Genomic DNA, 23123 nt, shown 5'->3' on the forward strand with positions numbered 1-23123 from the left:
ACCAGTTAATCAAGTTTCCCTCTCCTCTGAGACACCCCCCTCCCTTCCTGGCCTATCCCCTTCTCCCTACTCCGTGTGCCCAGCCTGGCATTTAGGACCTTTTGTTGTCTTAATAGAGACAGAAACCTACTTAGGGCCTGGAGTCCGCTGTTTCAATTCAACAGTGGAAGGGTTTTTTGGTTTTTTTTTTTTTCGTTTTTTCTTTTTCTTTGTTTGTTTTTCTTTTCCTTTTTCTTTTCCTAAGCCAGGCGGACAATGCATTTGCAGAGCAGAAGCTGTGTGCCCGGTGCTCCTGGGATCCTGAACAAAACCCTCATTAATGGGAGGTGGGATTTCCTGGTCACAGCTTTTAGCCAAAGGGCAAAGGTCGCCCATTAACCAGCATCCAGTCTAAACAGGGCTGTGTAAAATGACGGGGAGGGGAGGAGAGAGAAAAGAGAGAAAAAAGTCAAATATTTGCTCGTCATTCTCAAGTTAGCAGCAGGACTCGGACTCATTGCTGCTGAGGCCCCTGGTGCTGATTAGAGCCAGGGGCTGCCCCAGGAAGATCTCCTGGAAGGGGCTGCTGCTCTGTCACTGTGCAAGGGGCCAGTGTTAGTGGGCAGGGCCTGGGGGTTTGGGGGCTTGGAGGCTCTGCCTACCGCACCATTCCCCCCAACGCACCTGCCTGCCCACCACTGGCCCTGGCCCCTCTCTGACTGTACCCGAGACAGAAGCAGGAATTGCTGGGTGATGGGACAGTTTCCATTTGCTCCCCAGTGTAAAACCCTTCAGCGCCCCCACCCCCGCCCCGAAGCCCTCCAAAGCTCATAGCCCTGCGAGGTGTGTGCACCACTGTCCACCTCATCCCCTCTGAACCTGTCTACCCAAGTTCAGCCCCCAAGATCTTCCTCTCTCTGTATCATGCCCAGCTCTATTCAACCTCACGGCCTTGGCACTTTCTCTTTTCCTAGATGGGAGAGCTCTCCAGGTGTTGGTGTGCTGGCTCTGCTTGGCAACTGCTGCCCCATGTTTTTGTCCACTGCTTCTTAACCTGGGTGGGAGAGAGGGTCAGTCATTGCCACCCTTAAAACTTCAGCCGGGGATCACCCTCCCTGGTTGGAGCCAGCTGTCAAAGGAAATACTTGGTTCTCATATTCCTCAGATTGCCCAAGGGAGCTTGCAGAGTCTGCATTCCAGCATTAGACATACGTAACTCCCGTGGTAGAAAGTGCTAGGCTACTCAGGCCTTGCAAACAGAAGCTACCTCTGTAAAACTTAGGACAGAGAGGAGTAGAGCGAACATGCCTACTTTCCCCAGAACCGAGGAGGGTGGTGGGCTGGGCCCAAGAGGGCTGCTCCTTTCCCCAAATTAATCACCCAGAGATGCCCTTTCTCCTTTCTTGGGGACGAAAGTCTCCATGGGCAGAGAGAGGCTGGAATGTTATGCAAACACAGGCCTGAACCACTTTCATCGGCGTGCCCCCTTGCGGGGTACCTAGCCCTTGGTTTGCTGCTCTGCTGTCATTGTCTTGAACTTCTTACTAGTTTTGAACAAAAGGCCCTGCAGTTTCATTCTGCAGCAGACCCTACAAATTATACAGGCGGCCATGACCCCAGCCATACAGTAGCACCACCTGTGAAGGTTTTTAAACACTATTAACTGCTGGGCTCTATCCAAGAGATTGGGATTTAATCAGGTAGGGCTCCCCAGGTCACGTGTCGTGCAGCTCTACGGAAGAACCCTGTGCGGGAAAGGAAATCAGAGGGTGGGGAATGCATGTTTGCCCCAACATTCCTTCAAAAAGAGAAGCCACAGGCACACAACCCCGAATTTCTGTCAAGTTCAATTTGTACCTGTGATAGCACTGAACCCACTTTATGGTGATAAGACTGTGAAGGATGATAATGATAATATTTGTTGAGTGCTCACTATGGACCAGGCACTGTTCTAAGTACTCTTCTGTAGGATTGCATTGGACCTTCAGCAAACTCTCCAAGGGGAGCTCATTGTCCTCCCCATTTATAGGCGGGAAGGCCGAGGTTCTGAGCCATTCAATAGTTGACCCAAAGAATCACTGCTACCAAGTGTGGTCAACGTCGGGCTCTACTTCCTCGTTCACTGTCTGACTTTCTTTCTCACTTTCTTACCCTCCAAGGCATGAGCAGTGCCTTCATCATCCCTGTTTTCCCACGGCCACGCCCCACACGTGAACAGCCAATGCCGAGTCAATTCTTCAACGAATGCTTTTGCCACTGTGTCGCTATTTTCTTTGGATGGGAAATTTTCCATTGTGTTCAGTGCTATCAAGAGTAATTGCCAAGCAAACCTCACCCATGTATCTTTCCGTGTTGTCTTCCCCGGGTCCCTTTGGTTCCCTATGCTATGACGATGGCCTCGCAGTGAGTGATGGAGCAAGACTTCATGACACCAACGCTGGCATGATCCAGTCCACATCCCCACTGATACTGTCCTGGAAAAGCGAAGTGACTGTTAAAAGCAGAGCCCTGGGCCAGACATAGAGGATGTCACCACACAGCAGCAAAGACACCTTGCCAAGTGCACCTTCCCTGCCACCGAGGAGCCAATCTGTCCCGCAGAGGGCTTTTGCTTTTCCCAAAAAAGCAAAATTGTGTGTCTGTACAGAGGAGAGGCCACTCCCTGGGGCATTGAGAGCAGATGAACTACAAGCTCAGAAAAACACAGGAGGAAAAACGAAGCGTTCTCAGCAGCCTTGACCTGCAAGAGGAAAGGCTAAGGTGGACCCAGTGTGTTTCCCGTTGATCTGAGTGTTTGCTGGGTAGGGCCATCCGTGGGGCCCGAGGTTTCTGCCTCCCTTAACCCTGGAGCAGGTGAGGAACCAGACCAAGGCCTTAATGGGGTCTTAAAGATATGGGGAAGTAAAAAAAAAAAACGGTTTTCAAAACAGGGTAAATATACTATAACTGGGAATCTGTTGAAATGCCCATTTATAGAGCTGATTTTTCAATATATTAATCCTTCCAACCTGTACCAGACTTTTAAGCTTTCACTACCTCCTTGGACTCTTGTCTTCTTGATCAGATTTGTAAAATGAACTATCTTTATTAGGTTTTTACTTTACACATGATAACTTATTTAATCCCACAGTGATGCCATGAAGAACTTAACTATTACCCCATTTTACAGAAGAGGCTGAGAAAGATCAAGTTACACAATGAGAGAATCAGCTCTAGAACATTTTTTTGCCATTCCACAGTCATCAGGCCCCTTGGAGGGCTGATTCAGCTGGTGGAGGGGCAGGGGTGGGTTCCCCAACCGTGGCTATCTTAAGGAAGGTCTAACATACAGAACACAGGAGGTGACTTTAGAAAGCCCACAGAGCAAAGAGTATGATAGCAGAATGCAAACACTCCTGGTTTGTTTTCCTAAAGGCCTTGGGCAAGGAACGTGGCTTTAGTTTCTCATCTGTGAAATGGGGATGCCAACAGCCCCCACTTAGAGAGGTGCTGGGAGAATTAAAGGGGGGGCAAAGGGCTTGTGGAGTACAGTGCCTGCCACACAGGAGGCCCCCAGTCAAGGGGCTCTGCCACCACCCAGTGGGAGACCCTGCATTATGACACCTTCCCAGAAAAGAATATATTTTAGGGCCCATTTACATTAGACTTGGTCTCCTGGTGTGTAAATAGCTTCAAAAGGCTTTGGTTGAAAACACAGCCAGGTGTGGGCTGAAGCTTTGGAGGACTTGAGTAGCTTCAAATACCTAGCCCAAGGATTTTTTCTTACTCATAAAGACACCCTTTCTCTCCCAAGAATGTATTTTTAGAGAGAATTACTTTTGCTGCATGGGCTTATAGCAGCCTTCTTATTCTAACCTTACTCTCTCCACGTGCTGTGTGGGGAGTAGGTTCTTTTTCAAGGGGATCTTTGCAGAACTGTGGCAACTGATGGAAAAGTGAGAAATTCACCTTCTTCGTCCTTTGGTCCGTATCTGCAATGCCCAGGTGATTTTTAGAACTGGAGCGATGCTGTGCGTTGTAGTTTGGATGTGGTTTAGTCCCTGACTGGGTCGGGGTTGCTCGGTGCTGATAGACGGTTGGCTTCCCATGCAACACACGTAGACTTTGGAGCTGGACACACCTGCGTTCAACTCCTTTTGCCACCAGTCTTGCATGATAGTGGTGAGTTCCTTGAGCTCTCTGAGACTGATTTCTTCTGTAAACCATCAAGATTATTTATCGAAAAGCATTGAGTCAGGGACCAAATAAGACCCCGCTTCTTGGTAACATTGCACCTACCTAAATATTTCCCAGGTAACGATTCATTCCTAGACAGCTTCAAATTCTATCAGCGGCATGGACCAGGGAGCACCTGAGCCAACTTCCCGCCTTTTCAGTTGGCAAAAGTGGCCGTCCCGGGGTAGTACATGCTCACTCTCGATCAAACGTAGCAAACAGCTTGTCCTACACTAGAGGAATTACAAACAAGCTCCATTGATCAAAGAAACAGTCTTTTCGAGACAGTTTATCTCTAAAGGCAGCGATTGTCAGAGTTCCCCATTTCTAATTATTTTCCCAAGGAAAAGGGACAAGTTTACAAGCCTCTAACCGAGTAGGGATGTCAAGAACAGTTCAGGCACATGATGGCATGACTCAGGAGCTCTCGGCATCCACAGCATGGCCCTGACATTATCTCCAAAGGAGCTGAGATGTTGCATTGTCCCTGACTTCAAGTCCGTTCAGAATTACCTAAGAACACTCGTGCAGAAGGTTCTGTAGATTCCCAGGTAGATTGCAGTGGAATCTCAATTACCCTGGGGGCCACTACCTCTTGCACAATCTCTGTATCTTACCTTATTACAGAAAATCTGTGGGGAGAATCTCTCCACTGGGCCCCATCCGGGCAATGACCTACCAGCTGTGGAGAACACAGGACTGAAATTGTCTGATCACATTCTCAGATAGAAACAAAACCTGTCTGTATGTCTCGCTCTCTCTCTCCAGTGAGAAGCCAGTGAGATATTCCAGTCTGGCATAGAAAGATGTGCATCTAGCCCAGTGCCTGGCATCGATACATTCTTTTGAATAAATAAATCATGTATATAAAGCTCTTAGCACCGTGCCTGGCCCGCCAGAGGCACACAAGAACGCATGGTTAGCTAGTCATTCATACGACATGACTTTGGCTGAATTACTTCCTGCATGGGTCAGAGTACAGTCTGGGAAACAGAACTCGTCTCCAGGTAGGTTCAGAGGAGGAAACCTAATATAAGAAATTAGTCGCAAAGGTGTTAGGGGAGTTAAAAGGAAAAAAAAAAAAAGGAAAGAGTAAGGCTGCCCAGAGACCAGCAAATGCAGGAAGTCACTACCAACCACCCCGGGAGTGTCTTGTTTTGGAACCAGAGCCCAGAGCAGCAGCCCCCAGCAGAGGGGACCTGCCCTGTGACTGGCAGGCTGTACGGTGGAAGCTGGAACCAACAAGGTGTGCGACAGCTGAAGGGGGGGCGGTAATCCCCTGGCTTCTCCCTTCCTCTCACCCCCGAATCTCCCGCCTGCACCTCCCATTGTCCAAACCTATCAGGAAGCCAGTTGGCAGGGGATGGGGGATGGTGGGAAGTGTCACTCACAGTGATCAGTTCCCTGCCCTGCAGATCACAGGCGCTGAGGTGGGGAAGAGGTCTCTGAGCAAACAAGCATTCAACTGTGCCATTTCCTAGATGCAGGCGCGTCCCCCAGAAGGGTCCAGAGGAAGATGTGGAAGAAAGCAATCTCTGCACAGACTTGACTACAGTCAAGAATGTATAATGGGCAGTCAGTATTTCTTCCCAATAGTCCTCAATTGTTGTTGTGCATAAGCATCCCATCTCGCAGGAAACCTGTAAAATTCGAATTCCCAAACGCCACCCACACAAAGTCTGGTTTAGGCCATTTTCAGGACAGGGATTGGGAATCTATATTTTTAACTGTCCTCTCATGGAGGACCAGACTCGATAATTCTAAGGCAGTTGATTAAAGGTCAATAATTTGAGAAACACCGAGTTAGCCCCAGGAGTTGGACAGTATTCTAGATCCCAAAGGAAGGAAGGCGGCCCCTTTGCAAGCTGTTGCATGGAACAGAAATATAACATCGGGCCTCCAAACATACCTATTTAATGTGTAAGACCAACAGGACGATCTGCTCCATGTAGTCAACCCTCCAGCCCAAATCCTGTGCCAAGAATTCCTTTGTCTTACTCTAGATTAGAGAAATTGCATGCACATAGCATAGTGGTTAGGTGCGCAGGCTCTGGAATCAGCTGCACCTGGATTAACAACTCAGCTTCCATGGGTAAACGCTCTCTAAAAAGATGATTCTACCCACTCAGACCTATTTTAACCCGAAGGATATTCAGAAGGAAAAGATTTCTCCATCTCGGTCACTGACTCAGTGACCCATGTAACTTGTCCTGGAGAAAGATAATTGTACAACTGAGCCCTAATGATTTAAGGGAAATTAATATGTAAAGGTGGCCCGTATCTCTCATCAGATAAGAGCTGGGTCTTGCAGGCACCCTCTGTCCTCTGTGCTAAGCTGCCCCGGAGACGAGTCTTTTTTCTGATTAGAAGTAGCTTTTCTTCCGCGTGGGGTCTCAGACTTGCCATTTTAAGACATAGAAGCAAATGATACTGCCTCTTATTTATCCATGAGGGAGCAGCCTGCCTAAGAGAGCAAACTTTGGACTCTGAGCACTTGGAGTCCAGACCTACCTCTGTTTTTTCATGAGTTGGGAGAATGATTGAGCTTCTCTAAGCCTCAGTTTCCACATCCATGAAATGGGTACCAAGTACCCCATTCAGGCTACTTGGCAAAGCTGTAATGAAAATAATGCATCCATAGTGTAGGGGCTTGTCTGATGGTCACAGCCACCACACACTCGTCTGCCCCCTTGTCTTAGGCACAGGTGCCGGAATGGTCTAGAAAATGTTCTTCAGGTTAATCAGTTATTCTCAACACCTCCTTCCAACTCTGCAAACCTGCTTCCTCTGCCTTCTCTCTCACACTGGGTAGCCAAGCAGTCCCCCAAGTGAGACACCTGGATGCCATCGCCACAATTCCATCTTTCTCCCAATACCGCAGCCAAGCTTTATCCTGTATCCACCAATTAAATCTCAAAGAGGTTTCTCACATCTCCTCCCGGGCCACTGCCCTCTTGGCCCCATCTTCTTCCACCACCTCCTCTCTGGGCTCCCTACGCCCTGCCACTCTGCTGCAGAGTGAGAAGTTTGAAATACCAGTCACACTATGCTACTTTCTGCTTAAAATTCCTCCAGCAGTTCCCCACAATCTTGAGAACAGAGTGGAACTTTCTGAGCCTGGAGTACAAGTCCTTGCAAGGGCTCTTTATGCCTCACACTTCAGTAAGACCAAACCACTTGGAGATTTAAGGATATATCTTGCCTCTCTTTCTCTTTAAAAAAAATTGTTTATTCTCTTCCAGCTAGAATGTCCTTCCTTCCCTCACCTTTACCCAATTCACTCACCTGTGAGGTTCCACTACTCAGTCGTTATCCTGGTTCACCTATTTCTGCATAACAAAACCTCCTTCTGCAAAATTAAATGGTTTACAATAATTTAGTGTTATTGAGTCTCAAAACTGCATGGGTCGGGAACTCACACAGGGTACAGCAGGGACGATGCCGCTTTGCCGGTGATGTTTGGGGCTAAACTTTGAGGACTAGAAGGGCTGGGGCTTGAAGCAACTTGCTCTCTCCTCACACAGCCTCTCCAGGTGGCGGCTTGGGCTTCCTCACAGCATGGCAGCCTCACGGTGCCTCTGTGGCAGACTTGGTATGTGGCAGCTCAGGTCTCTGTGAGAAAGAAAACATAAACTGCCTTGAAATATCAGAACTGGCAATGGTGCCCCTTCCAACACACACTGTTAATAGTCAAAGCAGATTGGGCCAGGCTCCAGGGCAGGGGACCCAGACCCCACCTCTTGATGGCAGAAGAGTCAAAGAACTTGTGACCATCTTTAATCCATGTCAGTCATTACCTCCTTGAGGGAGTTTCCTTTAATTCCCCCTCCCCTTCCCTCTACCCTTAGGTGTCCTTCTCTCTGATTTTTGCTAAAAAAAAGAATAATTACAAGTGGTGTAAAGTCTTACCGGAGTGGTTTCCTTAAATAAAGGGGCTGGAACTCATTGGTACGTTGTCTGGTATATAATGGGGTCTCAAGAAATCTGGGTTCTCTGTGTTGAGGAGGATGAGTTAGTATTACTAAGGTAAAAACTGTGTCTTCTCTTTTTGTTTGGTGACTGCCAAGCACAGAGAGGCTAACCCCATGGGAGGTTTTCACAAGGTGATGAATGCATGAATGAATGAATGAATGAATGAGTCAATGAAATGCTTCTGCACACAGTCCTATTCCTGATATTAAGGTATCCAGGCAAACCAAAGTGTAACATCTGATTCTGGCCTGCATAGACACACCAGATTTAATCACACGTGGGTCATGGCAGGACTCTGAGTTTGGGAGTTTTGGGGGGAAACAGTTGGCCTCCTGCTACAACCTTCACCATAGAACAAGGTCTTCGCCACCAGCTGCGGGTCCTCAAGCTTCCAGTGTGGACTCACATCAGCTGTGCCTGCCCCCCCAGCCTCCCACCCCACCCCCGGCCTCACCGGGAAGGGGCTGCTTTGCAGAATGAGACTCTTTCAAGGCCAAGGGCCCGGGAGTGCTTCCTCCCTGCCCCTGGCAGAGCAGCAGCTGGGCTGGGAACGTGGCAGGTGTCTAACAGCCCGCCGCAATCCGGCATAACAGGAAGTGAAAGAGAACACCATATCCAATTGAAACTGCAGTGGAATATGGGCTGCAATGCTTAATTAACCACCCTCAGTCATTTCACAGATTTCTGTTGTTGCTAAAGGAAAAAAAAAAAAGAACAAAAAAAACAAAAAAACAAAAACGGAAGGCAGAGTATGTGGAGGACAACAAAGCAGTTTCTGGAATGTTCGTTCGTGTTCATGCCCCCTGCTCTCGTATCCAGCAGCCTGCTGACATAACACAAAGGGAACACTCACTTCTGGCTTCAGTTCTTCATGGGTTTCCGAAGTTTTGGTTTTTTTGTTTTTCTTTTTCTTTGCCAGAGAGGTCTGTGCCATCCTCCTAGGACTCATCAATGCAGACGTGTGGGAGAAGGAGCAGGGAGGGTATTTGTGCAGTTGTGTCTCTACGACGGTGTGTGTGCAAATGAATAGAAGTCCGTTCTCTGGGTTTTCCTGGGAGTTTCTGGAGAGAACTGTGGGATAACAGAGCACGCACATGCGCATCTACCTGGGTATGGGCTGTCTCACCTGGTAAAAATGTGTGGGAGTGTCTGTGAGTAGCTACGAGCAAGTTATGTGTCTGTACGGGGCACCAGTGTGTCTGCCTGGGTAGATATTTCAGTAGATGTGTCCTGACCTATACAGGTGTAAGTGGATATATTTGAGTGAGTGTAAGAAGTACTGTTCGAGTGTGTATGTAAGTACGTGTGTGTATGTGCTGGCAAGGATAATGGTTTGGCAAATACATTTGTGAGTCGAGATGAGAAACAATGTATCAAGGACCTACTAAGTAGCTAACAGTGAATTTATACTTTAAAACTATCTGCTACTTGGTGAAGGGGCTGTCTTTTCAAAATCGGGTAATGTCAGCTTCCTTCTCTAGCAGAAGACAGGAAAAAGGACTTCTCTGAGATTTTTTGCAGTTCTTCTAAGCTTCACTTTTCATCAACACCTTGTTTTCCAAACCAAGCTTGCTTATTATTCACGTGGATAAACTTTCAGGGGGGTCTTTGGAATGCTGTAAGATACAAGAGATTAGAAATATTTTTAAAAAGTATAAAAAAGTATTTTCAGAACAGCTACTGTTTATTAAGGGCTTGCCATTCAGCTAGTATCGCCCTAGGTGCTTTGCAGTATTGTTCTCATTTGAATATCCCACTAACCTGACTGGGTAGGAACTGTTGTTATTTCCTCTATAGTGGTGGTCCCCAGCGTTTTTGGCACCAGGGATCATTGTCATGGAAGACAATTTTTCCATGGACTGTGGGGGCTGGGGATGATTCAAGCACGTTACGTATATTGTGCAGTCAAACCTCTCTGCTAATGAAAATCTCTGTTTGCAGCCACTCGCCAGCGCTAGCATCACCGCCTCAGCTCCACCTCAACCTTCAGGCATTAGGTTCTCATAAGGAGCACAACCTAGATCCCTCCATGCGCAGTTCACAGTAGGGTTCACGCTCCTAGGACAATCTAATGCTGCAGCTGATCTGACAGGAAGCGGAGCTTGTGGGGTGACGCCAGTGATGGGGAGCGGCTGTAAATACAGGTGAAGCTTTGCTCACTCACCCGCCGCTCACCTCCTGCTGTGCAGCCTGGTTCCTAACAGGTCACAGGTCACTACCAGTCCGTGGCCTGGGGGTTGGGGACTGCAGCTCCATAGAGTTGACAAACCAAAGTAGCTGGTGGGTGGTAGAGCAAGATTTGAATACATACTGTCGCGCTTTAGAATCCCGAACTCTACCAAGTCATTGTCCCCTAAATATGGGGGCAGAGAAGGTGCCCCTTTTTCTCAGCCACTTATGCAGTGAAAATAATTTGCTGCATTGCCATTAGGAACAGGGGCTCATTCTGTTAGCATCAGAACCGCTCCTAGAAGGAATGCTGGTGCAGACAGCAATGTGCGTTGGTGACTTTTGGAAGGTCACCTCTGCTCCCATGCCACCTTCCCGCAGGACGTCTGTGCCCTCACACGATGCTGAGTCCCCCAGTGCCGTGTGGCCTTGCCCAGGCTGCAGCACACTCAAGGAGCACATTTTCAGGACTTCAGGGTGGTTTCTTAGCAACGGATCCTCAACACTGGGGGGCCATCAGAGTCACTCCAGTGAACTTCTTCGGAAAGCAACATCCAGAGCCCCATGCCAAGAAATTCGGATTCAGTGGTGCTAGGAGGAGCCAAGAGCTTGCATTTTTTACAAGCCTCCCCCACCCCCTCCCCACACCCAGGGGACTCTGCTGTGGGTGTCCAAGGACCAGACTTTCAGAAAAACTGCTCTCCAAATTTTCCAGGTGTGTAGTTTAGGCAGCCTCCTCTCCTGTACCTAACGGAGCTCTCTAGAAGGAAGCCACGAGTCAAGGTCCAAGGCCACTCGTGGCCAAACAGCACCCAGAATGGACCTTAAGAAAGTGGCGCCAATATATTTCCCCCAAGTCCAATCTGCAGTGACAGGCAGTGTTTCTTTAAAAGCTGCTGGGGAGAGCTGCAGACAAATGCCCATGTGAAGCCAGGCATCCCTCAAGGAATTTAAATGGGTCAGGAACTCTTAAAGAATTTAAATGAGCATGAAATAGGTATAGAAGGTTTTCTGGGCCAATATGCAAGCCAAATAGTAAATAACTATTTTCAGCACTGAGTTTGGTTGGCGAATTTGCATATACATGTGACGCCGGCGTTTCTATTTTTACCATGTAACTCTGCAATCTGTAAAGAGAGCCACACGCCTCCATGGAAATCCAGGCTTGGGCTGTTGGCCGGAAAGAGCTGATTTTCAGACTGGCTGGACCTGGAGTTCTGTATCTTAATGAGCCCAGGTGAGAGTTGGAGAGTTGGGCACTTGAAGTTTGTTCTCCGGTGGAGCCCTTGTAGTGCCAAGATTTCCCCCGAAGCAAAGTGTTCCTGCCTGAAAAACGGAAGTTCAAGTGGAAAGTTTGACATTTCACCATGATATCAACCTTGCAGAGTTTGAAACAACTTTCCAACCTTTGTTAAAAAGCCACCTCCATTTGATTATTAACGTGTTATAATTATGATATCCTTGTGATCATCATCATCATTATTGTCAAAATGTGAGGAGAGCACTGGCAACCATCTGCAGCACTAGAAATGCTTCTGCTTTTTCCCTTGGTGGATTTGTATTTGAGATGTCAGCAAAAAGCTGGATTTAAGAGGTTTTATTAAATTTCTTGATGCCTTAATTTAGGCCAGCATATGGTTGCCATTTAGGTATTTTGAAACTTCCCAGTGGAACCCCCTAAGGAGTGACTTTGCAGAGTGAATTTGGCATTTGCGATTGGATCCTGTGAAAGTAGCAGGCATCCTTCACCTTTTCTTGCTGCAAGAATGCACATAAACATCCTTCACACCAAGATCTTGCATCACAAAGGGAGTTTTGCTCCCTTAGTGAGGGGGTGGGTGGAGGTGGTTTGCCATAGTTTGTTTGCCTTTTTGTTCAGGGGCTCAGAGCTTGCGAAAGGGTCAATGGTGCTCTGCTAAATTATCACTTGATACCAGCAATTTCTAGCCATGGGTTTGCCATAAATATCAGGAGATTAACTTCGTCAAAGTCATTTGTAGCTTAGGTGCATGGTAAGTGTAAATTGGTACTAAGAGGCCCCTCCCTCCACCACCACTACCTTTGTGCTTTTTGTTGGGGGTTTTGGGGGAGAAGGGGATTTTATTGTTGCACTGAAATGGAAGTGGGCAAAACAGGAGAGCGCCCCCAGCTCCCCCATGCGTGACAGACTGGCATTTCTGCCTGAGGATAGGGCCAAGCAGCTTGATAGGAGCTCAGCCCTGTTTGCCCAAGGTCTCTACAGGCAGTGCAAGTGCCAACGCAGAGACCTGAGGTTCGGTGTGGCCTGTGCTTGGTTCTCAGACACTTTCATTTTCAGAATATTTGTTCCTTTGTCAGAACTAACTCCGAGTTGGCAAAGATTGCTGAGCAATCGGTTATGGCAACACTACCATATTTGGACAGTTTGCAGCAACTACCTAAGATGTTTTGTGAAAGCTTCAAAGACTGGCAAAATGGTTTTTCTGGTTTGTTTGTTTTGTTTTTTCTGAGAGATAGTTTAAAACACTTTTTAAAAAAGTTTGTGTCTCCCTTTCTGTTAGTATTTGGAAAAGCATATAAATTAACTAACATAAATGAACTCGTAGAGGTGTAAGTAGAGCTTTGGGACTATAATTAAGTTTTGGGGGTCTTTTAAAAATACTAACATTTATGCTCAAACTGCTCCAGAATAAGGAGAATTTTTACCAACGTCAAAGAGCTCTTGAAAAGAATATACTGCACACTCTTGCCCAAAGTGCAGCATCTTTGAAATGTACTGATTATGAACTGTGAGGAAGTTTCTTATGTCTAATATAATACAACATGCTCTTCTATAAAGGTGGTTTTCTTTGCTTGTCATTGAGTTGAAAAGTCATTATCTTACACAAACTCTATCCGTCCATCCAACCATCCATCGATCCATCCACTCACTCCATAAATATATGGAGGACACTCACTATGCTGGGTACCAGAGATACAGAGATGAATCAGAAACATTCCCTATTCCCCGGCCCCAAGGAGCTCAGGATCTGGTGCACTAGACCCTTGTCAGGTACAGATTTAACATTCGTGGTTCTATTTCTGAGTAACCCCAAGATTTGTGACTTCATAACTTCTCATTTTTGCTGCTGCACAGATCTGAAAGATGCCCTCAGTGAAACTAATGAGCAAGAGGGACTCTTAGGATGACCACGTGGGCTTAGCTGATAGTGTCCACCTGGAGACCCAGTTTGAGGTTCTTCACCGATAATCATGCTCGTTCAGTAGACAAAACACTGTTCCAGGGACATAACCAACTCCCAAAGAAAACTGCCTGCCCATGTTATTCATCGAACTAAAGAGAAAGTAAAGAGAGCTACTTAAAAATGTGAGGGAGAGATTATATGACAAAGTGATATTGAGTAATTTGAGAACCTGAGCTGCCCACTAGTATCAAAGGTATTCTTTGGCTAAAGAGAGTTGATTTCTCCTGTTACCATAGCCTTTGGGAAAGTTGTGACTTTGTGGCCACTTATAAATATCTGGGGCCAATGACAAATATTCCTAGGACTCCAAGTTGCTGGGCCCCTCTCAGCTCGGGTGGCTCCCACCCTCTGGTGGTACCATTAACATTTTGCTTTGGAGGGGAGATAGCCTAGTGCCACGCCGCTGAGGACATAACCGCAGTCATCCCAGTTCTGCTGTTTTTATGGTCTCAAAGTTAAAAGAGAGATTAATCTGCCACGCTCCTATCAGTTTTATAACCTCCTCTCCCAAGGAACTTGTAGTGACTTCCCCAATACCTGGGCCGTGGATATTTACAAGATACCACCTGAGTCTCCTCCCCACCTTGAAACTACTGGAGTGTCTGGTTTAGGCACAGACTTTCTGCTTCCCAATTGGCACAATGTTTTTGCCTCCCCAGATGGCGTTTCTAGAACTCAGGAGCATGATGCATCGTGCTTTATTGTTGGGATATGTTTACCCCAGTATTCCAAGAGGTAACTGTCTGCCATCTCTTTTCTTTTTGTGATACCCTTTTTACCACGAGGCCCCAGACACCAGAACTAACTCCCGTTGGCTTGTTCCATACCAAGGTATCCTGGGGTGAGATTGCAAATTAGCATCCTCAGCATGGTCCTGGCTACCGCATACAGAAATGCAAACACATTAGGGGAGAGTGTGTGCGGTAGGTGTAAAGGATTGCAATGGATTTTCCTAAAAAAATTTCCTCAAAGAGTGAGCTCTCTCAGTGTGCTAAAGATTTGATATACAAACAACCGAATTACAAGACTCTTCTCAAAAATACAACTTACTGCATAAAACATAGGTCACCTTAAAGATTCAGTACTAAGTGCCCTATGGCTCTGTTTTTTATTTGTTATAACCTCTGACCTCTTTTATTAAACCATAGATTGTATTTTCTAACTCACTTCAGGGGCTTCCTTTCATCTTCTGTGATATCTCATCATCTCTCTTTACTTTGGGATTAGCTGCAACATTTACCTAAGACCCTTTGCGCATTCGCCTCCACTCCCCTCTCTCCTTTCTTCTAAGTATTTGGACTATTTATTAAATGTATCTGCAAAAAAAAAAAAAGGGTATGTGCCATAGCCCGTCTAACCTCTTATCTTCCAATTCTTCTCTCTAGTGACCTCTGGATAATGATTCATCGCCTACTTATTTTCTTCTCTTCTTCCTCCTCCTCTCTGCTCTTTTTTTTTTTCTGTCTTTTCCTCTTCCTCTTTCTCTTTGCGTCTTTCCCTCCCACGCTGGTCTGCTCTTTCCAGGGCTGAGTGTGGTGATAACTGGATAGGTGTGTCAAAGGATTAGGAAGATGGGACTCAAATGTTTGAGAGTGAATCCATATACCCAGTACAGGATCATCAGTATAGTCCCTGAAAACACCTCACAGTGTCTTAGGCGCGGTTCCCTAGAGGCAGAGGGGAGGTGGTGATTCCCAGGTGAGTGGGGTGGTGGGGGGCTGGGGTGCAGGGGTAGGAACTGCGCGGAGATATGGATTCAGCTGAAGTCTGGCCTCAGCCTGCACCCTCCCACAGGGGCTCTGGAGTGTGGATGGCTACCCGGAAGACAAGAGATCTCTGTTGTTTTAAGCTCCCCAGGTCCAGATACTAGCAGCCCTAGAAAACCAACAGGACATGTATGCACGAGGCCCCTTGTAGTGGGAGAATGACTATAGGTGGCGGTTGGCCCCAAGCCAGCCTGTGCTTCCAGGTTTTGTTGCAGAACACCAGAGTTCTAAAACTTCTACATTTGAGCCTGGCCTTCCAGCTTTTAGAGAACATAACAATTGCCAAGAGAGGAGGAGAGAAGACATTTGTTAACAGTCCTTAGTTTGATTTGCAACTGTGCAAAACTCAGACTCCAGCTGTACTCTTGACCCAGCCCCCACGTTCTCACCCATATTGGGGTGAGCCTGCCCCCCACATTTCTTCTCCCAGCAATTACACAAAACTAGGTTTACCAAGTTACTCCAGTCACTTCTGGAGTGACTTCTGCCACAAATCCGGTTAAGCAACACATGCAACTAGCTTCACCTTCTCCGGATTTTCCTAAATGTAATTTTTTTCCTTCTTGAAGATGGATGGCTGAAAATCCCTTCTGGTTCACAGAGCAGCTTATCAGGCTGCTGGTCTTCCTGTTTCCCTCCCTACCTGTAGCCCCACAGCAGCAGCAGAGGAGCTGCTCCGCCGTGGCAACTGCAGCAGGGGCAGCAGAAACCGTGAGTCAGATCAAAGCGGCAAGAGCAGGGCCACTGCCCGCAAGCCGTGTCCCGGGCGAGCCCCGTGTCTACAACATTTTCCAAATCAGTGTAATTTAGATTGCCTTTTTATGAAGAACAAGCTGGAATTCCCCCAAATCATCAAGTGCTCTGCCAAAGCTCTGGAGTAGTTATTTAAAAAGAAAAAAAAAATAAAATAAATAACCAGGTTGTTAAAAAAAAAAAAAAGAAGAAAGAAAGAAAAGGAGCGACTCTGCTCAAATGAAGCTCAATCCTCAAAAGGTTCTCCAGGCCGAGGTGTAGGAGAACCCCTGTGTTGGGCCCGTGGTCTTAGGAGAGGAACAGGCCGTGGTCCTTGCCCTCTGGGGGCTCCCAGTTTAGTACAATCAGGTCTGAGGCACTCGTGGAGAGGGGAGTCAGTGCTCGAATGTTTCTCTCTCCAGCCCTGGCCCCACACCCTGCAGCCCAGGGGTCCACCCACAGTGGGCGTCTCCACTCTGTCCCAGCCTGAGATGCCCTCTCCTGCCTCTGCCCGGGCCCCACGCCCACAGCGACTCAGAAAGCAAGTCCGGAGTGTGTGTCCGTGAAAAGAACAGAGCTTGGAGCCCCCAGATTTTATCTGTCCCTTAACAGAGGTGAAGCCCCTTGGAACTCACATGTCCATCTCCTCCTCCCCTTGGTTGGTGTGGCTCTTCATCCCACTTCCCAAAGGAGGACAAGGAGGCCACAGTAACACAGCCAGAAAAAAATGGGGAGGTGACCAGGACCCCACCATGTGCTGGGAGTGAGGGCTGGGGAGGGATGAATCAACATTCTACCACTTCTACATGCGTGATGGTGGAGAAGTCATTTGACCCCCCTAAGCCACTGGTCCCTGTCTATAAAATGTTAATGATGGGGGGCTGGTGGTGAGAACTGAATGATCAAATATATTCAGAGTGTTCAACATATTCCCTGGAACATAGGAAGCATGCTGTATCCTACCTATACGTATTTGAGGGGTGGGCCAGGACTCCAAATTCCACATTCTTCCTGCTCCAGCCCACAGCTGCTCCGTGGCCCCATTCCGTTGTACGCATTTTACACAACCTGCTTCCATTGTAATAGACACTTTCAGTAGGGGGTGCCTTTGCCCCAGGACCCAGGGCCGGGCCAGGGAGCAGACACTTGGGGCGGGCAGGCAGGAAGGCAGGGAGCCATCTCCTGTCCCGCTGGCAGGGCGGGCCCCTGTTTGGGTCGCTCTACAGGCTTCCTGACTACACAGATCACACCGAGAGCAAGGCCTGGTGTCTGAAACTGCTAGTCCCTTCTACCCACGAAACCCCAAACCCACTGCTCGACAGCTATAAACAGCTCTTGTGTTTTCAGACACGGAAAAAGCATACTTCAGGCAGGCATCTCACTTCCAAAAGCTTAGTTTGCAAGTCAAGGGCCTCTCCCTTCTGAACACAAGAGAGAAAATGGTGCTTAGCTGGAAGAATGAGTTTGATGGAAAACCAAGCCAGAGAATTTGCAGGAGGGGGGAAAAAAAATCTTGGGAAGAGATTTTGTTTGTTTCTTTTTCTCTCTCCCCTCCAGCTAGGCACAAGGATTTTGACTTCCGGAAGAAAGATGGCATTGATTTTTAAACCTGCAGTTTTTTAAGCATGGTATTTATTTTCATCCAACTAACAGAAAAGTCATGAACATGCAACCAAAGATTGCTAAAGATTCACTTTCCCCTTGAAAGGTCACCATCAGACCTGCCCCTGCAGGCAAAGGGTGACTGACACTCAGCTGGGCCCGGGTTTCTCATGACTGTCTCTGAACCTGCGGTGGACAGGCCTCTGCACAACTCAGTCTAGTCCTAAGTAGACTGCTGCGTCCTGTTGAAAGCAAAGAAGGGCGTTTTTACTGCCTGAGTGCAGTTTTCTAATGTTTGCAATCCCAGAGACATCAATTAAAATGCAGTTTTCCAGGCCTTCCCTCCCAGAGACTTCAATTCAGGAGTGCTGGGAGGGCCCTGGGAACCTGCATTCTTAACAAATGCCCCCACTCCCAGGCAACTGCCAAGTTCAATGTTCCCAGGACCACACTTTAAGAGGCACAGACAAGGCAACTCTTAAGGCCCACACACCCTATGTGATGCCTCTTCTAAGCTTCCAAATTATTGATTTGAGGGATTGTCATATTTGTGCACACAAACCTTACTACAAAAAAAATTTGTCTCTAATTTTATAGATGGAGACATAGAAGTTCAGAGGCGTTAGCTACCTCCCTCCTGGTCCCGCAGTGAGGAAGGGGTAGATCTTACTAGTGCAGGTACAATTCCTAAAGCCATCTAGGAATTCATCTCCCTGATACACATAGGTGGGTCCACTTCCTCATCTGTTAGCAGGTACAATAGTAATAGCACTAATCTCAGAGGGGTAAAGAGGATAATCTTAAGTGTAACCGTATGAAATGGCTGACACTCAACAATTTATAACCTACAAAACGCAGCGATTTCATACTATCTGATCTAATCACTGCAAAGTTCTTGGGTATGGTATTTGGAACAAAGTCATAGCTCAATAAATGTCAAACATTATTAGAAACATTGTGGATAGAACTGCGTCCCCTGCCTCCCACCAAAAGTTATATTAAGGTCCTAGTTCCTGGTACCTGCGTATGTGACCTCATTTGGAAATAGGGTCTTTGCAGATAGAATCGGGGTAAGAGGAGGTTATGCTGGAGAAGGGTGGATCCTAAATCCAGTGACCGATGTCTTTATAAGGAGAGAGATTTAGATACACGGGTATATGGAAGGGAGGATGCCGTGCGAGGTCAGAGGCAGAGATTGGCGTAATGCAGCCACAAGCCAAGGGATGCCCCGGATTGCCAGCCACCACCAGGATCAAGAAGAGGCAAAGAAGGATCCTCCCCTAGAACCTGTGGAGGGAGCACAGCCTCCAAACAGATTCTCCCCTAGAACAGATTCTCCGACACCTTGATTTCAGACTTCTGGCCTCCAGAACTGTGAAAGAATAAATTGCTATTGTTTTGAGTGCCCCAGTTTGTGGTCATGGGCTAGGGCAGCCCTGGGAAACTAACAGGGAGGCCGTATGGCTCTCATCATCAGTGTCATCATCACTGTCCACATCAGGAAGGGACCTCCCGTTCATAGAGCATGAGATGCGGCCCCCGGGCTCAGCTCCCAGAACAGCAGGCTCTGACTGGCGCTGACGGGTGATGCTGAAGTTGCCGGGTCTCAATCCGGCCGTCTGCTTGGAATACCCAACGCAGACTGGTTCGGTTTCCACCCATATCTTAAAAGATTCTTTTATGTTACACACACAGTTGTGCTTTTTGATGCTTTCCCAAGCTCCTTCCAGCTTGTGTAATGTAGACCTCTCCCCGGGGAAATGTTTCAAGAGACAGAAAGACGGAAAAATGGTGGCCACAGAACGCTGGGTAAACATTAGCTCCTTTCATAACCTTCCTTTCTTGGATGACAAATCTGCGGCGGGGCCCCAAATCCCAAGGAGGCCTGCTTCAAACATGTATTTGGATCAGTCAAAAGGGTCAAGGACCTGCTATATAAAAAGTCCCTAAATGCACACTGTTGGGATAGGACTTGCAGGCTGGCACGGAAATTCCGGAGTGGATTCTCTAGCTTGTTTCAAATCTATTTTTCAATCAATACAAGGTTTCCAATGACCTTTGTTTCAATCTTTGCACAGAAGAGATACTTCTCTATGGTTCTCCTCTTACCTTTGCCCCCCAACAAAAATGGGGGAAAACAACAACAACAACAACAACAAAAATGAGGCTGTAAGATATGTCAGTTCATTGACTGTATTTTCCAAATAAAAAAGCAGAAACAGTAGTCATGATTGATGATGGGGCAGAAAATCTAAAAGCTGGATTTTCCAAGACAATATGCTTAAGAGGTTCGCTCCAGACTCAGTCTCAGAGTTGGCATCCCATGGTGACTTTAGGTCTGGGAGTTGAGCAAGTCATCTTACCTGCCTGTGTCTCAGGAAATCAATCCCATTAAATCATTCCCAGTTTAGAGTCGTGAGTATTTGATGAATAATGAACAAAAGGAGTTTAGCAGAGTGACAATCATCTAACTTCTCAATAAATGCTGCTACTATTATTATTATTTTTTGTATGTAGAGAGGAAGGCCTTTATTTTGCCCATGCTGCAAGTCAGAGACTTGACATGGATGTATCTCGGTTAGGGTTCTTAGCTGTGCAGTATGCTTCCTTTTGCAGCTCAGAGGGTTTGAGCAACATACTCAAAGTCATACAGCTACTAATCTTCTGAACTTGAGCTTGCACCTCTCTGGATCCCAAAGTCTTTATCCAGGGAAAATCCTCCATACCATATTGGACTGTCCAAAATATTTTCAATCAAAATGAAGCTCCCCTCCCCTTGTGTGAAGATGCCCCATGGCCTTGACCTTTGCCCTGAGCCATGCAGAGGGCTCCTCCTGACCGCATTGACCTGGCAGAGAGCAGGAATGCTGATGGCACAAAAGTAGTTCTTTGCCTCTATCCTCACACCACTGAGTTCTATTTCCCTGGGCCCCAGAACTGACCCACATAAGGCTGGACTATGGACACAGTGACCACCAGTGACTGGTCATTATTTCTGTCCTCAACTACTGGGCTTCTCACTTGGAGGTGGATGGATGACTGTCCGTGTGCTGTCAGTGGCTCCCTAGAGACTAGAGCCTCCCAGGGTGTGGCTCTTAGGCCACTTGCATTTGGATCCCCTGGAGGATTTTGTTAAAATGCAGATTCCTGGGCCTCTCCTAGACTCACTGAGTCTGAACCTCAGCTGGGAAACCAGATATCTGCATTTCTGGACTAGTGTCACAATCTTTGTGAATCATAGAGATAGCTGTAGTCTTACTGTTTTTCCAGGGAGGAGGATCAAAGGGGAGAGGGGTAATCTTTTCTGAAAATAACAAAGAAGACATGAAGTATGTGGAACCCATCTGGCTCCGAGTCCTAATCCCCAGAACCTGTGCCTATGCTGCATTACAACACGCCGAGGGGATGATGAGGTTGCAGATGGAATTAAGGTTGCCAATCAGCTCTGTTAAAATAAGATTCTCCTGGATCATGCAGGGGGTGGCCAGTGTAATCTCAAGGTGGTTTCTAGTGGCAGAGGAAGGCAGAGAAGGTCTGAGTGACACCACAGCTCAACCCGCTGTTGCTGGCTTGGAAGACGGAGGAAGGGGCCACACACCAAGGGGTGCAGCAGCCTCTAGAAGCTAAAAAATGCAAGGAAACAGATTTTCCCCTTGTCGTTCCAGCGGGAAGACAACCCTGCAGACACTTGGATTTTAGCCCAGTGAGACTCAATTTGGGCTTCTGACTTTTAGAACTGTAAGATACATTTGTGTTGTTTTAAGCCACCAAGTTTGTGGTAATTGGTGACAGCAGCAATAGGACTCTAATGCAGCAGAGTGACATAGAGCGTGGGTTCACGTGGCTGCAATGAAAGGGCTAATGTTCGGGTTCAAGGCCCTCTCTGGGTAATAGATCTTCCCTTTCCCAGCACTGTCTGAGCCCAGAGCCTGGGTAAGTGCTCTGACCCCCGCAGAAGCCAGTGGGTTGTGTCGTGCCCCAGCTGGGGTTAGGGCCAGGGCAGGTTCCCAGGGGGTTGGGAGTAGGGAGTGGGGAGCGGAGAGCAGTCAGCATTACCTGAGGGTCTGACTAAATGTATCTTAGGGCCCCAGCAAAATGATAACACCGCAAAGGAAAACAAAACAAAGAATTCCAATTGGGGTGAATTTTCCCAACATGACATTATCACTAGAGCCAGAAGGATGACATTTTGATTTTAACATACTTCTTTCTTTTATATTTTCTAAGTTAGAATTTTGACTTATTTGGGATTACGTGAAATGCAGGAGAAGAGGAGGAACAAAATGGTATCAGCTTAGTTCAGGGGCTCTGATGGGGCTTTGACAGTGGTCATCCAAGCAGAAACCGGTTATTGGGAGTCGGGGAACAAACGCCAAGACCCAAGGAACTGGGTCTTGCAGGGCAGCAGGAACAAACGTGTTCTCATGATGAAAAAACATCTGGGGGTTCCTCTCTTTGTGGGATCGTACGTGGTGGGGGAAGAGGTATGATGGGATGTTAGAGGAACGTGCTTGGGAGGGAAGAATGATGGATGCACATGAATGAAGGAATGAGTGAGTGAATGGCTTTAACTCAGAGTATGGGCTCTGGTGTGCTCTGGGGTCTTCCCTGAAGGCTCTAACCCTTCCCGGGTCTACCCCAAACCTCAGCAAGTTCAGAGATGGGTGGGGCCCCGTGGTCACGAATGAAAGTTGTCCTACTTAGGGCATCCGCGTGGAGCAGCACTGTGGTGCCGTGGTCTAGATCTGAGCGAATCCGAGTGCAGAGATGAAAGCTCCTACGGCCCCTCCACGGATGCCTTTGGCAGGGGAGACGCACGCACCGGGCCTCGGGGGGAACCGGTGGCCCAGAAGCCGGGCGGCCCTCCCCGGCCTGAGCCTGTTATTCTTGGGCTCATACTAAAGGGGGCTTAGGTTTCTGCACTTTTCATGTGGCGGCTTTCAAAATCGGAATCCACTTGAAGTGGTTTGGGTTTTTCTCCTCCCCGCCTGGTGTTTGCTGTAGAAAAATACCTTCAAACACAGACAGCGCCGCTCAACGCCTCTGTCCCCGAGCGTGTTCAGAGGAACCCGGAGACGCCACATCAAGCCCAACATTTTCATCAGAGCCGCCCCGGTTGGGGCCCCGCCTGCAGCTCACTGGGCAAAGGTTTCCTTTTACCCCCATTTCTACAGCCCCCTAACACTGGCTCACACGTGCCTGTTGCTGGGAGAACAAGCCACTCTTGTTTCTCTGAAAGGACCTATTTGGAAAATTTGGAGGCCACAGCAGGGGGAAAAAAATCCATCCTCCATCCCTTATCCTGTGTGCACCCCTATTTTGCTGTTCGAGTGTGTCCGGGAGGCAGACAGAGGCATGTGGACCCTCACTCCCTACGCCCCCGCTCCAGGTAGCTGCCCTATCCTCATCACCTCCCAGGAATTGCTGGGTACCTTTGATTTTTCTGGGCCTCCCACCAAGCTTC

This window comes from Lemur catta, chromosome 20 (genome assembly GCF_020740605.2).
Source record: "Lemur catta isolate mLemCat1 chromosome 20, mLemCat1.pri, whole genome shotgun sequence".
Classification (NCBI taxonomy): Eukaryota; Metazoa; Chordata; class Mammalia; order Primates; family Lemuridae; genus Lemur; species Lemur catta.